We start from the raw sequence: 6,842 nt of genomic DNA on the forward strand, positions 1-6,842 counted from the left end.
AAAAAAAAAAAAAAAAAAAAGAAAAAAAAGAAAGAAAAAGAAAAAGCCTACCAAATAACTCTTACACAAACATGCATGCATCATACACACACACATGTACATGCATCATACATATATATACCAAATGTAACTGTAACCTGGTAGTCTTACATTTTTTCTTGAGTACTGCCTAAAGAAGCTTATGAATTTTCGTTTGGAAGGATTTTTTTGTTTTGTTTTGCTTTGTTGGCTGTGAATTTGATTTGTTTATTTTAAGGAGTGTTTAGAGTTGTGACTGGCTTGATGTCTGTTGATGACAAAGCCACCTGACAAATGGTGTGTATATGTATATATGTGCTTTAACTGGTCAGGTACTATTTGATATCTGTTTTACAATAGTTCCATAGAGATAACATTTGTCAGCTGAGCTGTCAGAAAGGAGTGAATGGATGAAGCTAAGAGCTCCTATAAAGACAGAAAGTGGAAAGAAAAGAAAGCTGTGATGTCTGTTCTTAGATTGTATTTGTCTGTGATGTGACACACCAGATTATATTACTTTCACCAGTTGGGTGTTCTTCAGTTAACTAAATGCTGGATGACAGTCTATATACTCACTTAGGTTTACATATGGCAGTTCTTACTGCCTGAATACCATATCTGACATAATAAGGGGCTGGCATTGTAGATACTCTATGCATGGGGTTAAACTAGTCGACATTGAGTTAACAACTAACCCCAAAGTTTCTAAAATTGTATTTACCAACTGCTTCCATATTATCTTTGGCTCCTTTTAATCTTCCCAATCAGTTTATAATTACTGTGGAAGAAGACCTTGCTCTAAAATACCATTTGATGTTTTCTTTACCTATTCATGTTGAAAGAGACATTTAAACAATGTCCGTTCACTTGTCTTCAAAGTTTTCTCATCTCTTTCAGCTTTTTATGTGAGAAATCTCCATTTTAATGTAATTATTTCTGCATGTTCTCTAGCTTACCATTTAGAATCAGTTGGTTCTATTTTCTTAGCTGCCATCTTGCAACCCTGGCTGCTCAGAGACAGAAGTTTGTATATAATTCTTTGCCATAATGAATGCAGAATGAGAAGCACAACAATGAAGTACACAAGTAAAACATAAGCAACAACAAAAAAAAAATTGAATAATAAATTATAAACTTGTTTTTTTGATTTGTAAAATCAAAGAGAAAAAAAAAAGAAAGATTCCCTTAAAGCAAATGGTTTTGTTTTCTGATGACATTTGTTGACTAACATTGGCTAAAGTTATTGATATTGTTTATTTTATTATTTCAAACATTTTTTTTTTTCCTGGTTGAGTATTCTCAGTGATGAAGATTGGTTGGCATATATCCGTGGTTTGATCAAAGATTTTGTAAGGCTGGCATTGTCTTTATTCCTCTCACTTATTGCACCTTACAGTGGCCATGTCTCTTTACATATCTCCATCTGAGACATTTAGGCTGTCTTTTGTTTTTGACTAAATTCCCTGAAGTCTTTCTTTTTCTTTTTAAATATATACATATATTTTTAAATTCTTTTCTTTCTTTGATTCTTTCCCTCCCCCCCAAAACTCCCAGCTGTTGGCCAAAATAAACTGCTTGGGTTTACCTCTGGTTTGGTGTCAGCAACATTCATTGCAATGTCCATCATTAGCTGTCTAATACTGGAGGCCAATGCTATTAGTACTTCTCTTATCAGTTGTCTATGGTTCCAGCAATCAACTGCTGTTTCTAATAGTTCTCTGTTCTGTTGTCAGAAAGCAACAGTTATCTTCATCAAATGTTGGCCTTCATTAATAATATTTCTTGGTAAAAGAAAAAGGAAAAAAAAAAAAAATAATAATAAAAAGGAAAACCCCCAAAAAAGCAAAATCAAAATAATTGGAGAGAGACTGACAGAATTTTACCAGCAAAGAGTTGTGCATTAAATTAGATTTATATTTTATGAAGATATTTATTTTAATGTCTGTTTCCTCTATTTATTTATACTACTGGATCTCAATGGAGTCTCTTGATATCTGGTTTTTGTTATACTTTCTGCTGGTGTCTGTTTTCATTAAACATCTGAGTGATTGATTGTTATAAAATATATTCTATCCAGTTTGGTGCCCTTATTGATATCTGTAATATATTCCTCTGCCTATTCACAATCTGCTGTTACATTGGCTTTCTGGTTTGGAGACTGGCAGTAAAAGATTGAAAAACTAAAAAAGAGCCTTCTGAGTGTTTTCACAACTCAAGGTTTGTTGCCTGAATAAAATGATGGAAAATGTTTAGTTTCCAGTCCCTTGTTAACTTTCAACAATTCCCATATCTCTTGTTAATTAGATTTATATTGATAGCCCCAATACAATATCCTCTAAGAAGATTTGAAACACACTGTAAATACTTCTTTATTGGATTCTACTCCTACCCCACCAGTGACATATTCACGCCTGCATTTCCTATCTCTGGTAGTCTCAGCACCTTTAGTGCTACAGCAAATGGTGGCAAAAATAAAAAGAAAGTCACAGATCACTCTGTGAATTTTGATAGTGGTTCTTCTCAAAAGATTGACATCATGATTCTTTCTGCAGCAGTCAGTGTTGCAATTGACTAGGATTGACTATGATGAGGGTTTTTTTTTCTCTCTCTCTACATTTCAGAGCTCTTAAATGGCTTGATTTGGCATCTAACTGCTCTCAGACAGAATTCCACACCATTGACAGGACTTGTTACTTTAATTGAACCACTCTTTTTATATCTAATTTCAAAAAACTCTGCAACAATTGTTGCAATAAAAAAAAGAAAAAAAAAAGGCAAAGCATGCATCCATACATACACCCAAAAATATTAATAAATGAAACCATTTAAATTTTATATTCATTTCCTTTAAAGCAAATTTAGCCTTTAGTATTTCTAAATAACCATTTAATACTTTTTTTGTATTTTAGAGAAAAGATATTCTTCTTAGATAGGTGTTCAATTTGCCAACCTAGTGTCTTTAACTGTATTTTTTCCTCTGTGTTTATTTATTTTGTCTGCTCCCTGCTGCAGCTTTTTCTTCCTTGGGGGTTCTACAAAGCTTTGCAATACAAGAATTCCTCAGGAGGTAGAGATCACTGCTCCTCCCAAAGTTTTTGGTGATAGGAGTCCTTATCTTTTTTAGCAATTTTTTTTTTGTCCAGATGTTATTCTTGGACAGCCAACAATTGGAATTAAAAGCTCTTTTTTTTTTCTAAATAAAAACAAACAAATATAAATATCATTATTATTTTTTAAATCTCTTTACTATTTCTAAGTATTACAACTTCCTTTTCTCTCCCATCATTTGTGGATGGTCTACATTGATCCCTGATAATTATGAAATATTAATCAGTTCATGTCAGTGAAATATGGTCCAACAATGTAGAAAAATAATTTCAAAAAAATTGCAGCCTTAACTTTATGGAACTTTCTTTGGAGGGTGGTACTCCATCCTGGCTGCTCTTAATGGTTGTTTTTTAGAGGGTCTTTATATTTGAAATAAAGGCTTCTAAACCCAGCTTTGTTGTTGGTTTTTCTTAAAAATTTTTTTTTTTTAATAAACCATTTGGTTGAAAGTTCTGTTTATCATTTTCAGCTGGGCTATAATGGTACCCTGGGTTAAAGCAAAGTGCTTAAAGCCTAAAGGTGCAAGGAAAATAAGATTTTCAACTCTTGTGTGTTGAATATATTTTTAGATATTTTATAAGCAACATAAACCCTGTATCATTAATTAAAGAATATAACCACAGTGGGGGTGAAAACCCCACTCTGCTCTTGTTTAACCCCAGGACAACTCTCACTGAGCAAACCTGTGATCAGTCACTTCGGTGGTGATCACCTCATCTTTCTCCTTTGTGCAGAGGACTTAAAACCACTTGTCCAATGTGTCTTTTTCTTAAACAATAGGCTATGATTAGAAGGAAATTTGACTGCTTTTTCTAATGGCTTGAGTGCCCTCATAGGCTCTAATAAATGGTAAGTCTGTTAGTGTTAGGATATATTGGTGTGTTAACAGTTTACATTTCTGGAATCAGCGAAAATGCTTCTTATTGTGTCATGTGGCAAATAGTACACACGGGTTAAGGAAAATGATAAACTAGTAGAATTAATGCCCATGATGTTAGATATTAAAAAAAAAAAAAAGCTTGCAGTCACTAGCATGCATTACCTAGTATACATTTGTACTAATTGTTTTAGGTACCTATGTGGTCCTGAACAGACGTAGACAGCCCCTTGACTCAGTGGAACATTGAAGATGTGACAGTGAGAGAGCTGCACTGGCTGTCAGCTGGTACTCGTTTTTGCTTGAATAGACTGGAACAAAATGAAATGATGTGCTGTACTCAAGGACACTGTATACTGTCCAGTACAGGAATCAAACTTATGAACCTACGTTTGTGAGTGCAACATCTTTACATTCTGAGTTAAAAATTCCACTGAGGTCAAGTTTGCTTTTCATCCATTTGCGATCAATAAAATTAGTACTAGTTGAGCATGGGTTGATGTAGTCAACTCACTACTTTTCCCCAAATTGCTGGCCTTGTGCCAAAACTTGAAACCAATATTACCTATTGAATTTAAATATTATTAGAAATGGTTTAAATGACTCAACAAAAATGGGTTCTGATTAATCTAAGTCTTTACAGATTTTGGACTCTACACATTTTGAGGGTGGAGATAACGGGGAAAGTAAGTGGGGCTACTTTGGCTGCAAGCTAACAAATGATGAATAGGATGAAATGAAAGAATGGTTTCGGTAAATGGGTGCTAGTATAGTATGCGGTCTACCACGTTGTCAAACAGTATAGCCAGGGTTATCTACCTTAAACGTTCATCTTGTAAAGGAAACCAAGTTTTCCAATATACGAACATTAACAACAAATTCAACTGCAAGCTGAGCCTGAGTGAGATTTTAGAACTAATATTTTTCTTTGTCATGGATGTACCCATGACCACTGCAGTGACTCTAACAGGAAAATTTTAAAATACAGTAACTGACTGGTACAATATGTGCCGCGACGTGTGTGGATCCATAGTGTATCATGTACGACGAGGGAAGATGGTTGGAACAAACGATAATCCCATTCAGATCGACGAAAATACAATTGACGAAGAATGCTGAATAACGACAACACTCTTCTCTTCGAAGTCAGCGATGCAGAACAACGAAACAACAGGAATTGTGGACATGGAATTGATCGGCCGTGGGTTTTTGGTCTCAAACACAGCTCAGACTGTCGATACTTTTGTGTGGAACGGCGCGACGGGAACAGTCTGATCCCAATTATTGAAAGAGAATGTTTAACAAGTTCACATATCCATTCAGATGAGTGGCCCGCTTATAATAATTTAAATGCCATAGGTTATCACCATCTAACAGTGAACCATCAACGACATTATGTGGATCCAGTGACCGGAGTACACACTCAAGCCGTTGAGTGATCATGGTTAGATGCGAAAACTAATTCTGAAAAAAAAAGTCTCTAAGTTTTTAATCTCTGAAATATCTGAAAGATAAGGTAGATGACCTTGTTTGACACCGTGGTGGACTACATACTAAACTAGCACCGGTAAATGTCTCTTACTGCCGAGACTAATCAATTCCTTGAGTGAAACATGGTTGATAGGGTTTGTAAAAACTTAGAATATTTACTTATTATGCGTGTAAATAAAATGCATTGTTGCGATGTTTCTAAAAGAGAAGTCACTCGTCGAAGGGAGGTAACTAACGTGATTTTTATTTTCCTGATTGCTGACGTCGATAGAATTAACCATTGAAAGTGAAGCAGTAACATAGCACAGCCTAATTGGTGGAAGCCAATAAAAGAATGACTACTTTTAAGTAAGCCCAAGTAAAGCTAATGGCGGGGACATTCAACCATAGAAACAGAATAGTTATAAACAAGCATCACCATCATACAAGAAGAGTTCCCTTGTTTCCAGTCTTCCGTGAAAGGCATCCAGCTGTTGTAAATCTGCCTCAGTGAAATCCATCTGACCCATCGAAGCATGGCAAAATGGACATCAAACCGATGATGATTTCTTGAACTGCTTCTACATATTCACTCACTGCTCTAGTAATACTTTCTACTCTAAGCGTAAGGCCTGAAATTTGGATGGAAGGATGGTTTGTTGATTGTATTGACACCAATCCTCTGCTGGTATTTATTTTATCAACCCTGAAAGGATGAAAGGTGAATTTGAACTCTGTAAAGACAGATGAATTGCTGCGTTAACGATTCTGCCATTGGTGGTAATCTACTGATCTGCTGTTGTTGTATTAGCACTGTTTTCTTGCATGGGCACAAAGCCAAAGACATTTGAGGTAGGTATATTGTTGATTGTGGAGGCACATGGCCTAGTGGTTAGAGCAGTGGTTGAGGGATTGCAGGTTCAAATCTCAGACTGGGTGATGTGTGTATTTATGAGTGAAACATCACAACTCATTTCTACAGCTGAGTGAACTGGAGCAATGTGAAATAAAATGTCTTTCTCAAGAACACAATGCATAGCCCAGTCTGGGAATCAAACTCACTACATCATGATTGTGAGCCTGACGCTCTAACCACCGAGCCACGAGTCTTCACATGTGTATATATATATTTCATCATTGTTACTTAATGTTCATTTACAATACTGGCATGCACTGGATGGTTTGACAGGGTTCAATGTTCCATGCCAGGCTCCAGTGCTAGCTTTGGAATGGTTTCTATAACTGGGTGCATTTCCTATGCCAACCCCTTTACAACATGTATTGGGTGCTTTATTTGTCACACAGGAACTAGTGAGGTCACCAAGTAATTTGCAAACCAAAGTAAAGAAAAGGAAAGGAAAAAAAAACC

The sequence above is a fragment of the Octopus bimaculoides genome, chromosome 6 (assembly GCF_001194135.2).
Source record: "Octopus bimaculoides isolate UCB-OBI-ISO-001 chromosome 6, ASM119413v2, whole genome shotgun sequence".
In the NCBI taxonomy this organism is placed as follows: Eukaryota; Metazoa; Mollusca; class Cephalopoda; order Octopoda; family Octopodidae; genus Octopus; species Octopus bimaculoides.